Source organism: Heterocephalus glaber, unplaced genomic scaffold (assembly GCF_053883595.1).
Source record: "Heterocephalus glaber isolate CG9 unplaced genomic scaffold, H.glaber_assembly_v1.0 deba00001594, whole genome shotgun sequence".
NCBI lineage: Eukaryota > Metazoa > Chordata > Mammalia > Rodentia > Bathyergidae > Heterocephalus > Heterocephalus glaber.
Genome location: NW_028258369.1, coordinates 4,492,312 through 4,505,832, shown reverse-complemented (window position 1 = coordinate 4,505,832; position 13,521 = coordinate 4,492,312).

Here is a 13,521-nt window from a genome sequence, read left to right as displayed (position 1 = left end):
ATTTATCCCAGGGATTAAAGGATGGTTCAACATATGTAAATCAATAAATGTAATACATTATATTAACAGAGCCAAGGACAAAAACCATATGATCATCTCAATAGATGCAGAAAAATCATTCAACAAAATCCGACATCAATTCATGATAAAAACTCTACAGAAAATTGGAATAGAAGGCCTTTATCTCAACCTGATTATGGCTATCTACGAAAAACCAACAGCCAACATTATACTAAATGGTCAAAAACTGAAAACTTTCACACTAAAATCAGGAACAAGGCAATGATGCCCACTATCACCACTCCTGTTCAATACAGTTCTGGAAACATTAGCTACAGCAATTAGAAAAGAGAAAGAAATAAATGGAATATAGATAGGGAAGGAAGAAGTTAAACCATCATTATTTGCTGATGATATGATATTTTACATAGAGGAACCAAAAAACTCTACCAAAAGACTTCTAGACTTAATTGACAGATTCAGTAGAGTAGCTGGATATAAGGTCAACACTCAAAAAACAATAGCCTTCTTATACACAAAGAGCAAACTCACTGAGAGAGAAATTAGGGAAACAATTCCTTTTACAATAGCATCCAAAAAATGAAATGGCTAGGAATCAATCTAACAAAGGCAGCAAAAGACCTCTACACTGAAAACTACAGCACCCTGCAAAAGGAGATTGAGGAGGATATAAGAAAATGGAAAGACATCCCTTGTTCCTGAGTAGGAAGAACCAATATAGTGAAAATGGCCATACTTCTAAAACTACTATATAGATTTAATGCAATGCCAATTGAAATTCCAACAAGATACTTCACAGAACTAGAGAAAACAATCCAAAAATTCATTTGGAAGCAGAAGAGACCTTGAATAGCAAAAGCAATTCTGGGCAACAGAGACATAGCTGGGGGTATCACAATACCCAACTTGAAGCTATACTACAAAGCTGCTCTGATAAAAACAGCATGGTACTGGCAAAAAACACAGACCCAAGGATCAGTGGAATTGATTAGAAGGGGCAGATACAACTTCAGACATACTCAGCCAACTCATCTTTGACAAAGGAGCCAACCACCCTCATTGGAGGAAAGATAGCCTATTTAATAAATGGTGTTGGAAAAACTGGATTTCAACCTGCCAGAGATTAAAACTAGACCCATATCTATCACCATGCACTAAACTAAGATCGAAGTGGATTAGAGATCTAAATATTAAGACAGAAACACTAAACTTGCTGGAATGTAAGTTAAGTAGAACTCTTGAAGATATGGGATAGGAAAAGACTTTATGAACAAAACCTCAACAGCACAGGAACTAGCAGAAAGAATCAACAACTGGGATTTCATCTTATTAAAAAGCTTCTGCACTGCAAGAGAAACCACCAACAGAGCTAACAGACAACTTACAATGTGGGAAAAAAAAATTTGCAGCTGTGACTCAGACAAAGGGCTACTATCTAGAATATATAGAGACCTGAAAAAAATCAGACCCCCCCAAATTCAAAGACCCAATTCAAAAATGGGCATCTGAAATGAGCAGACATTTCTCAGACAAAGAAGTAAAAGCAGCAAATAAACATATGAAAAAGTGTTCAACATAACTGGTCATTCGAGAGATGCAGATGAAAACAACACTGAGATTCCACCTCACCCAGAAAGAGTGGCTATTATCAAGAAATCAAGCAATAACAAATGCTGGTGGGGGTGTGGAGAGAAAGGAATCCTTCTCCATTGTTGGTGGGAGTGCAGACTCGTGCAACCACTATGGAAATTAGTGTGGAGATACCTCAAAGAACTAGGGCTGGAGGTCCCATTTGACCAGCTATTCCCCTGTTGGGTATTTCCCCAAAAGAATTAAAAGAATCATACCACAGAGATATATGTGCACCCATGTTTTTAGTGGCACAGTTTGTAATAGCTAAAGTTTGGAAACAGTCCAATTGCCCATCAATGGGAAACTGGTTAAAGAAGATGTGTTTTTTTTTTTTTTTTATAAAATGGAGTATTACTCAGCCATAAAGAATGAGAAACTAGAGTCATTTATAGCTAAATGGATGCATATTGAGGCCATACTCTTAAGTGAAATAAATAGGACACACTTGTATAAATACCGAATAATTTCTCTAGTGTGAAAAACTGAGAGTGTAAATAAGAATTAAAAGGATTAATAACTAATAATTGATAATTTGAAATAGGAAAATGTCCAAAGGGGTAGGGGTGGTGGGAGGAGATGGGGAAAGGAAAGAATGGAAAGGAAAAATTATGAAAAAAGAAAAAAAAATGGAAATGAAGTCTATGTAAATAGGGAAGGGTGGAGGGTTTAAGAGCACAGAGGTAATGGGGAAAAAATGAGAACCAAGATACATCATGTACAGGTGCAAGCACCCAATGATAAATGTAAACCTATTATATACCTAAAATGTACCAATGAAAGAATTTAAGCAAAAAAAAAAGAAAGACCTCTATAATAAAAACTATAGTACTCTGAAAAAAAAGATCAAAGAGGATGTCAGAAAATTGAATACATCATATCCCAGTGATATATATATACCCATGTTTACTGCAGCTAAATCTTCTAAGCAGCCTATATGTCCATCAACAGATGAATGAATAATGAAAATGTAATATTTGTGTACTATGGAATACCTCTCTGCCATAAAGAAGGATAAACTTGAGCCATTTGTAGGAAAATGGGTGCACCTTGAGACCATAATGTTGTATAAAATAAATCAGACACACAAGGTTACATATCACATGATTTCTCTCATATAAGAAACCCAATATATAACTAAAGTACACAATAAAAAGCAAGTATTAGGAAAAAAGAAGAAAACGTTATTGTAATACAGCATGTCCAATGTATCTAAAAGTGAAGCTTGATTTAATATAACTTTTATATGTTTTATAATATTTTGATCTGTTAGTCTGGCTGTTAATCTGTTTGTGATAATTGATAAGGACTTAAGAACAAAATAAATCTGATGTTGGCAAAAAAAAAAAAAGGTGGAGAGCTAAGGTTGTCTTTTTCTTCACTGATTCCTAGTGGTTGACTGACACTGTTAGCTCTATAGTTACTCCCCTAATAGGTTTGATTCCAACTCAGAAAAGTTGCTTTTTTAATGGAATAAAACCATGCAGACTCCTGGGATGCCTGTTCTCTGAGCAAAGAAAACATTTTTGGCAATAATACTTCTCAGGAACCATGTGGGTGGTGGTGTGTGTATGTGGATAGACGGGGGAGGGAGTAGTGTGGGTGTGTTCTTGGTAAAGCTATTGTGACAGAAAAAACTACTTGGCCCTAGAAATTTATTTGAAAAATATTTTAGAAATATATATGTTCTTTGAGGACTGCATATTTGAAACAACAAATCAACTCATAAATCTGCACTATAGCAGCATTTATTTAAAAAGATGCATATAGTATAATAGTGAAACAATAGTGGAAATTTGTGAAATGAAAGAAATAAAAAAAGCTTTATTTTCAGAAAAAAATTTCTTGCAAAGGCCATCACTTAAACTTAATTGCATACACAGTATGTAGCAGGACATATTTAAGCGTAGATAACTGCAAAAATGATAATTTAAAGAGAAACAATGAAGCAATAAGTTCTCCTAGAACAGTTATATGTAAAAGTAAAAAAAAGTAGAACTAAATTGGAATTATCCATATGAACTTCTGACCCCTTCTCTTCTCCCCCATTCTTTCACAGTACTGGGGATTAAACCTAGTGTTATACACTGAGCTACATCCCTAGCCCTCTTTTATTTTTTGTTTTGAGACAAGGTCTTACCAAATTGCCTCATCTTGCCTTAAACTTACACCTCCGAGCCTATTAGCCTCCTTAATAGCTGGGATTACAGGGAGAAATAACTACTGAATTTCTTCCTTTAAAAGGGAATGTTTTCTTTGATAGTTAAGTGATCTAACCAATCTCTGGTGCCATTTTGCCTACCCAGATCATTAAATAGACAATCTAATGTGCACAATAGATTTCCATATTTTTGAACCCAACATTAGATTCCACTAACAGGAAACATTTCTTATTTGGGGCAGAAAAACATAAGATAAGTTTGGAGCATTTTATTACTGCAGCAGTGCTAGTATTCATTCAGAGAAATGTAGGTAAGTGTCTAAAAGAATAGAATGACCAACCTAGAAAGAGGGCTGTCAAGTAGTGATGATTTTACATTCAAAAGGGATAGAATGATTGAAATCAATTAGTCTATTTAAAAGAAGTCCTGGTTTCATGTTAATATGATAACGGGGAGGGGAATTCAGAAATGTAATTACAGTGCATAAACATGGATTTTAATAGTGTCTATAAAATGTTGTATCAATTGACACAAATTAGCTAATTCCTACATTGGACTGCTAATATACTATAAGGCTATAAAACATAGACTTTTTAAAAATAGAGAAATAAAAACTAATGAGAATGCTGTGGGAAAGTGAATGTGAATGTTGAATGACAAATAAGGGGGGGCGGTAAAACAGCCACCTATTGTAGGAGAAGGAAATAATATAAATGTTACAGAAATAAGTAATGTGACTTTATATATTTCAAAGAAATTTTAGAAATCAGGATAACCTTTTGGGGAGATACAGCAATAAGAAACAAAAAGCAAAATTAGAAGATGATTCACATGCTTTTGGCCACAATAATGAAGGTATTGAAAAACAGCAAAGGTCAAACTGAGTGGAGCTGTTATCCACATTGAAGTTTAATTGTGAGTTCCCATTTTGTTACAGTGGTAATAGGTCCCAAGCCACACTGAGGGTGTCACACTTAAGTGGTATTTGTTGAAGAGTAAAGACAAATAATCTAGCTCTTTAGTTTTGTTTTTTAACTTGGATGGAAGGTCTAAGGCCAAGTTTGACAGGGGTTTCTTTGAGAGGCAGAAGTGACATTATTTGGCAAATCAGAGTCATGTACAGAGTAACATAAACCAGAAAACCTGATAAAGTTTCTAGGTACTGCAAACCTGCTGCTTTTCCCCCTAAAGTTTTTCAACAATGTAGTTGTTTATCTGTGTTGTGTCATTCCACTTGGCTCCACTGCTTGGGAGAATCCCTTAGAAACAGCCTGGAGAAAGACTGATCAGTTGGTTTGAGATTGAAATAATAAAAGCAAGCCAGGAGAGTTGGGTTCAATCATTCCAGATAGGAACAGGAAAGGGTAATCATAACTAACTCTTTGAAAAATATAAAGAATAAGGTAAAACAGATAAAATACATGGATTGGTCCTTTAAACAATACCAGGTAAAATTTTTATCTCCTCATTTTACATATTAGATGACTTACACTTGATGGAGTAAAGTGATTCACCCAAGAGTATCCAGATGTTTAATGGCAGTGCATGATATTTGGCTTTTCAGTTCAGTGCTTTTTCTTCTGTAATGTACTGCCATGGTGTTGAAAAAGAACAAGTAACATGTGATCTGAAAATGATATTTTCAAAGATAAGCTAGTTTTCTACAATAATTGATGTTCACACTGAGATAACTAAGGGTCTATGAAATACAAAAGTAAACTAAAGAAAAAGAGTAAGAGAGTATAAATATGACTCATGTAAAAATACATAAACAGACTAATTTGTTTGAATTTTGCCAAAGTGAGTCACATTCACCATGTAAATGAGGTAAACAAATATCCAAATGGATCAAAATTTAATTCTGGCAAACAAGAGAGGACAGTTTTATTTAGTAGAAAATCTGGTTAAATTAGTGGAGATATTATTTTCAAATAAACATAGTAACTAGTTAAAATAAATTTTGTGCAAAAATTACTCACATGGGAATAGTTTCCAATTAATATTTTATTTATTTCATGTACTAATGACAATTTTGTATCTTTTAAAAATATTTATAAAATTTTCATTAGTATAAAGCTTGTAGTACATAATGTCTACATTCATCATAGGGAGTAGGTATATGTATTTAACAAATCTTTTTTTTGTTGTTGTATTAAATTCTTTTATTGGTACATTGTAGGTATACAACACAATTACATTTCTCATTGGGAATTGTACCTTTACATAATGCCTCTTGGTTCTTATTTATTCCCCATTCCTAGCCCTCCCTTCATGCCCTCCACCCTTCCCTATTTACAAAGACTTTATTTCCATTTTTTCCATTTCTCATCATTTTTCCTTTCCCTTCTTTCCTTTCCCCTGCCCCTCCCACTACCCCTACCCCTTTGGACCTTTTCTTCCTATTTTACATTATCGGTTATTCATTCTAATCATTGGTACATTTTAGGTATACAATATAATGACATTCATCATTGGAAATTTGCACCTTTACATAGTCTCTCTTGGTTCTTATTTTTCACCCTTGCCCAGCCCTCCAACCCCTCCATTCTTCCCTATTTACAAAGATTTTGTTCCTATTTTTCCATTTTCTCATATTAATCCCATTCCCTTCTATCCTTTCCCCTAGCCCTCCCACTTCCTTCCCCTTTGCCCCTTTTCTTCCTATTTCACATTAGCTATTATACATTTAGTCCTTATTTACCCTTTCAGTTTCTCACACCAGAGAAACTATTCGGTATTTACACATGTGTTTCCTATTTATTTCACTTCAGAGTATCGCCTCAATGTGCATCCACTTAGCTATAAATATCTCTAATTTCTCATTTTTTATGGCTGAGTAGTACTCCATTTTATTGAAAAACCACATTTTCTTTATCCAGTCTCCAGTTGATGGTCATTTGGGCTGTTTCCAAGTTTTAGCTATTACAAACTGCACTGCTATGAACATGGGTGGACATATATCACTGTGGTATGATTCTTTTAATTCTTTGGGGAAGTTCCCCAGCAGTGGAATAGCAGGGTGAAATGGGACTTCCAGTCCTAGTTCTTTGAGGTATCTCCATACTGATTTCCACAGTGGTTGCACCAGTCTACACTCCCACCAGCAGTGGATCAGGGTTCCTCTTTCCCCACAGCCCTGCCAGCATTTGTTGTTGGTTGATTTCATGATAGCAGCCATTCTTTCTGGAGTGAAGTGGAATCTCAGCATTGTTTTCATTTGCATCTCTCGAATGACCAGTGATGTTGAACATTTTTTCATGTATTTATTTGCTATTTCTACTTCTTTGTCTGAGAAATGTCTGTTCATTTCAGATGCCCATTTTTCGATTGGGTCTTTAAATTTGGGAGGTCTGATCTTTTTAAGTTCTTTATAGATTCGAAATAGTAGACCTTTGTCTGAGGAAGAGCAGATGAAGATTTTTTCCCACATTGTGGGTTGTCTCTTCACACTGCTGGTGGTTTCTGTTGCTGTGCAGAAGTGTTTTAATGAGAAGAGATCCCACTTGTTGATTGTTTGTGCTAGTTCATGGGCAACTGAGGTTTTGTTCATACAATCTTTTCCTACACCGATGTCTTCAAGGGTTCTACCTAACCTCTGTTCCAACTGGTTCAGAGTTTCTATTTTAATATTTAGATCTTTAATCCATTTTGATTTTAGTTTAGTGCATGGTGAGAGATACTGGTCTAGTTTTAATCTTTGGCAAGTTGAAGGCAATTTTTCCAGCACCCTTTATTAAAGAGTCTATCTTTCCTCCAGTGAGGGTGTTTGGCTCCTTTGTCGAAGATGAGATGGCTGAGTGTGTCTGGCGTTGTTTCTGCAGCTTCTAACCTGTTCCACTGGTCCTTAGGTCTGTTTCTTTGCCAGTACCATGCTGTTTTTATCACAGTAGCTTTGTAGTATAGTTGCAGGTTGGGGATTGTGATACCCCCTGCCATGTCTCTGTTACCTAGAATTGCTTTTGCTATTCTGGGCCTCTTCTTGTTCCAAATGAATTTTTGGATTGTTTTCTCGAGATCTATGAAGTATGCTGCTGGGATCTCAATTGGAATTGCATTGAATCTATATAGCAGTTTTGGAAGTATGGCCATTTTCACTGTATTAATCCTTCCTACCCAGGAGCAGGGGATGTCTATCCATTTTCTGATATCATCTTCAATCTCACTTTTCAGAGTGCTATAGTTTTCAGAGAAGAGGTCTTTGATTTCTTTCATTAGGATGATTCCTAGGTATTTCAGTTTTTTGGATGCTATTGTGAAAGGAATTATTTGCCCTATTTCTCTCTCAGTGAGTCTGTCATTGGTGTAGAGGAAAGCTATTGATTTTTCTGCGTTGACCTTGTAACCAGCTACTTGACTGAATTTGGTTATTAAGTCTAGAAGACTTTTGGTGGAGTTCTTGGGGTCTTCTAGATAGAGTATCATGTCATCTGCAAATAATGACAGTTTGACTTCTTCATTACCTATCTTTATTCCTTTTATTTCTTTCTCTAGTCTAATTGCCGTGGCTAATGTTTCCAAAACTATATTGAACAAGAGTGGTGATAGTGGACATCCTTGTCTTGTTCCTGATTTTAGTGTGAAGAATTTCAGGTTTTGACCATTTAGTATGATATTGGCTGTTGGTTTTTCATAGATGGCTTCTATCAGTTTGAGGTAGAGACCATCTATTCCAATTTTCTGTAGGTTTTTTTTTATCATAAATGCATGTTGGATTTTGTCAAATGCTTTTTATGCATCTATGGAGATAATCATATGGTTTTTGTCCGTGGCTCTATTGATATAGTGTATTATATTGATTGATTTTCATATATTGAACCATCCCTGCATCCCTGGGATGAATCCCACTTGATCAGGGTGTATGATCTTCTTGATGATCTTCTGCATTCTGTTTGCCATTATCTTATTAAGAATTTTTGCATCTATGTTCATTAGTGAGACTGGCCTATAGTTCTCTTTTTCTGTTGAGTCTTTCTCTACTTTGGGCATCAAGGTGATGCTTGCTTCCAGGAATGAATTTGGGAGTATTGCTTCCCTTTCAATTTCATTGAAGAGTTTAAAGAGTAGTGGCAGCAGTTCCTCTCTAAATGTCTTGTAGAATTCAGCAGTGAAGCCATCAGGGCCTGGGCTTTTCTTAGTTGATAAGTTTTTAATTACATTTTCAATTTCATTGGTTGATATTGGGTTATTCAGAATTTTTAGGTCTTCTTTGCTCAACTTTGGTAATTCATATGTATCTAGGAATCTGTCCATTTCTTCTGTGTTGTCCATCTTATTGGCGTGTAGGTTCTGGAAGTAGGTACTGATGATCCTCTGGATTTCTGCTGGGTCTGTTGTAATTTCACCCTTTTCATTCCTAATTGCATGGATTTGGGCCTTTACTTTCCTTTTTCTGTCAAGGTTGGCTAAAGGTTTGTCAATTTTATTGATTCTTTCGAAGAACCAACTCTTGGCTTCATTGATTTTTTCTATTATTCTCTTAGTCTCCATTGCATTGATTTCTCCTCTGATCTTTATAATTTCCTCCCTTGTATGAGCTTTGGGGTTGTCCTGCTCTTCTTTTTCCAGAAGCTTGAGGTGTAGCATCAGGTTGTTTAATTGGGCTCGTTCTGTTTTCCTAATATGCATATTCACTGCTCTGAATTTCCCTCGTAAGACTGCTTTCATTGTGTCCCATAGATTCTGATATGTTGTATTGTCATTGTCATTTAATTGAAGGAACTATCTGATTTCTTCTTTAATTTCCTCTGTGACCCATTGGTTATTCAGAAGTGTGTTGTTCAATTTCCACGTGTTTATGAAATTTTTTGAGTTTCTTTTGCTATGGATCTCCAATTTCATCGCGCTATGGTCTGATAATATACAGGGGATAACTTCAATTCCTTTGCACTTACTTAAACATGTTCTATGTGTGAGTATGTGGTCTATTTTGGAGAATGACCCATGTGCAGCTGAGAAGAATGTGTATTCTGATTTTGTGGGGTGGAAGACTCTGTAAACATCTGTTAAGTTCATTTGGTGAAGAGTTCGATTGAGTTCTAGGATTTCAATACTTATTTTTTGTCTAGTTGATCTATCTATTTGTGACAGTGTGGTGTTGAGTTCCCCCACTACAATTGTATTAGTGCATATATGACTTTTCATGTCTGTTAGTATTTGTTTTATCTAGTTGGGTGCACTAGTGTTTGGTGCATAGATATTTATGATTGTCATCTCTTCCTCTTGGATTCTTCCCTTTACAAGGATGTAGTGTCCTTCTTCATCTCTCTTAATCAGTGTTGGTTTGAAATCTACTTGATCTGCCAAGAGGATAGCTACTCCTGCTTTTTTTGGGTTCCCGTCACATGGAGTATTGTTTTCCACCCTTTAACTTTCAGTCTATGAGTTTCCTTTTGAATTAAGTGTGTTTCTTGTATGCAGCATATTGTTAAATTTTGCTTCTTGACCCATTCTGCCAGTCTATTTCTTTTGATTGGTGAATTGAGACCATTAACGTTGATGGTTATAACTGAAACATATTTACTTGTCATTGCCATGAGTTTTTCTGTTTGTTGGGTTCTCCCCGTTTCCATTGAATTTCTTGTCATGCCAGATGGGTTCATTCTGCTTTGCTTCCTGGGGTTGTGATCCTCAATGTCTGTTCCTAGGCTATTGTGTAAAATTCTTTGGAGTGCTGGTTTGGTATTCACGAAGTTCCTAAGGTGCTCTTTGTCATGAAAGTATCTTATTTCTCCATCCACTTTGAAAGCTAGTTTTGCAGGGTACATCAATCTGTGTTGGAGGCTGTTTTTTTTTAGGGCTTGGAATATGTCACTCCAAGCTCTTCTTGCCTTGATGGTTTGTGTTGAGAAGTCTGCTGTGATTCTGATGGGCTTTCCTTTGTATGTGATTTGTTTCTTTTCTCTGACTGCTTGTAGAACTTTGTTCTTCTGTTGAGTTTCTGGAATCTTAACAATTATATGCCTATGGGTAGATGTTTTTTGATCAAGGCTCTTTGGAGTCCTATATGCCTCACTTATCTGTATGTCAAGCTCTTTTCCCCTGCTTGGGAAGTTTTCTGCCATTATTTCTGTGAAGAGGTTTTTTATGTCATCTGCACTCTCTCCTGTTTCTTCGTTGACTCCAATCAATCTTATGTTATTCTTCTTTGCATCATCTAGCAGCTGCTGGATTGGTTTCTCATGTTCCCTTATAATTTTGAAGGAATTTTTCTTTTCCTGGTCACTAATTGCAATCTTATCTTTTATATCTGAAATTCTGTCCTCACATTGGGTCATTCTGTTGTGTAGACTTTCAATGGAGTTTTTTATGTCCTGGAAATCTATTTGCATCTGTTTTATGGATTCCATTTGTTTCTTATATTGAGATTCCATCATGTTCCTGAGCTCCTCTCTAGATTTATTAATCATGTCTTGCAGTAGGGGCACAATTTCTTCTGTTATCTGAGAAATTATTTCTGATTTCATTTTTTCTAGATCCCCTTTTGTTGCCAGTTCAGTGGGTGCAGGTGGTTGAGTATCAGAGTGTTCCATCTCATTTCCCTTTGGAGTTGCTGTAGGTGATCTGGAAGTCTGGTTTTGAGACTTATTTATGTGTTTTCTCATTTCAACTGGGGCGGGGGGCTGTTAGCACCTGCATGGATTACCTCCTCTGAGCTGGGTGAGGTGGGACAGGGGCTGGGAGCAGCGGTAGGGATGGTGACCCAAAAGCCCTTTCCTGTGGGCTGGGAGCAGTGGGAGGGATGGTGTCCGGGAAGCCCCTTCCTCTGGACCAGGAGCAGAGGGATGGTATCTCAGAAGCCCCTCCCTCTGGGCCAGGAGCGGTGGGAGGGATGATGGCCTGGATGCCCCTTCCTCTGGGCCAGGAGCAGCAGGACAGAAGGTGGCCCAAAAGCCCTTTCCTCTGGGCTGGGAGCAGCGGGAGTGATGGTGACCCAGAAGTCCCTTCCTCTGGACCAGGAGCAGTGGGACGATGGCTCAGAAGCCCCTACCTCTGGGCTGGGAACAGCAGGACTCAGTACCTTGATCTGGTGGTCTGGTGTCCTCTGTGTCTTTGTAGTGTGGAACCAGGTGGCTGCCTTTCTGCAGCAGGGTGATTTGGTGTCTTCCGCATGACTCAGGACCTCGGTAGGGCGTGCAGAGACCTTCCTGTGTGCAGTGGGCTGATTTGGCGTGTTCTGTGTGACTCAGAACCTCGTTAGGGCGTGGGCAGACCTGCCTGTCTGCAGCGGGCTGATTTGGTGTGTTCTATGGGACTCCTATTTAACAAATCTTAATTCTTTTATTTCCCTTCCACTTCCCTCCCTCTCACCTCCCTCCACATCTAGATCCCCTCCCCATTTGCAGAAAATTATTTCTCTGTCCTGTCTTCTGTTGTCTTTTATTTTGTTTTTTAAATTATTTATATTTTGGTTTTCTCATACAAGAGAAGTTATATAATATTTAACTTTGTGTGTCTGATTTATTTCATTTAACATTACATTCTCAAAGTGCATCTATTTTCCCAGAAATAGCTCAAATTTAAACTTTTTATGACATAGTAATATTCCATTATGTGTAAATAACACATTTTCTTTATCCATTTGTCTCTTAATTGATATATAAGCTGCTTCAAATATTTAGCTATTATGAGTTGTGCTGCTATTAAACATAGGTATGCATGTATGACTGTGGTATTATATTTTTAACTCTTTCAAGAAAGATTTAAAGTGTGAAGAATTTCAGGTTTTGACCATATAGTATGATACTGGCTGTTGGTTTTTCATAGGTGGGTTTATCAGATTGAGATAGAGACTGTCTATTCCAATTTTCTGTAGGGTTTTTATCATGAATTGGTGTTGGATTTTGTCGAATGATTTTTCTGCATCTATTGAGATGAGCATATGGTTTTTGTCCTTTGCTGTATTAATATAGTATATTATATTTATTGATTTGTGTATGTTGAACCATCCCTACATCCCTGGAATGAATCCCATTTGGTCAGGGTGTATGATCTTCTTGGTGATCTTCTGCATTCTGTTTGCCAGTATCTTATTAAGGATTTTTGCATCTATGTTCATTAGTGAGATTGGCCTATAGTTCTCTTTTTCGGTTGGGTGTTTCTCTTCTTTGGGGATCAAGGTGATGCTTGCTTCCAGGAATGAATTTGAGAGTATTGCTTCCCTTTGAATTTCATTGAAGTGTTTAAACAGTAGTGGCAGCAGTTCCTCTCTAAATGTCTTGTAGAATTCAGCAGTGAAGCCATCAGGACCTGGGCTTTTCTTAGTTGGTAAGTTTTTAATTACAGTTTCAATTTTGTTGATTTATATTGGGTTTTTTAAAATTTTTAAGTTTTCATTCAACTTTGGTAATTCATACATATCTAGGCATCTGTCCATTTCTTCTGTGTCTTCCATCTTATTGGCGTACAAGTTCTCAAATTAGATATTGATGATCCTCTGGATTTCTGCTTGGTCTGTTGTAATTTCACCCTTTTGACTCCTAATTGCATGGATCTGGATATTTTCTTTCCTTTTTTTTGATAATGTTGTCTAAGGGTTTGTCAATTTTTTTATTAATTTGAAGAACCTACTCTTTGCTTTATTGTTTTTTTTTGTATTGTTCTCTTAGTCTCCATTGCTTTTGATTTCTGCTCTGATGTTTATAATTTCCTCCCTTGTATGAAGTTTGGGTTTGTGCTGCTCTTCTTTTTCTAGAAGCTTGAGGTTCAGCAT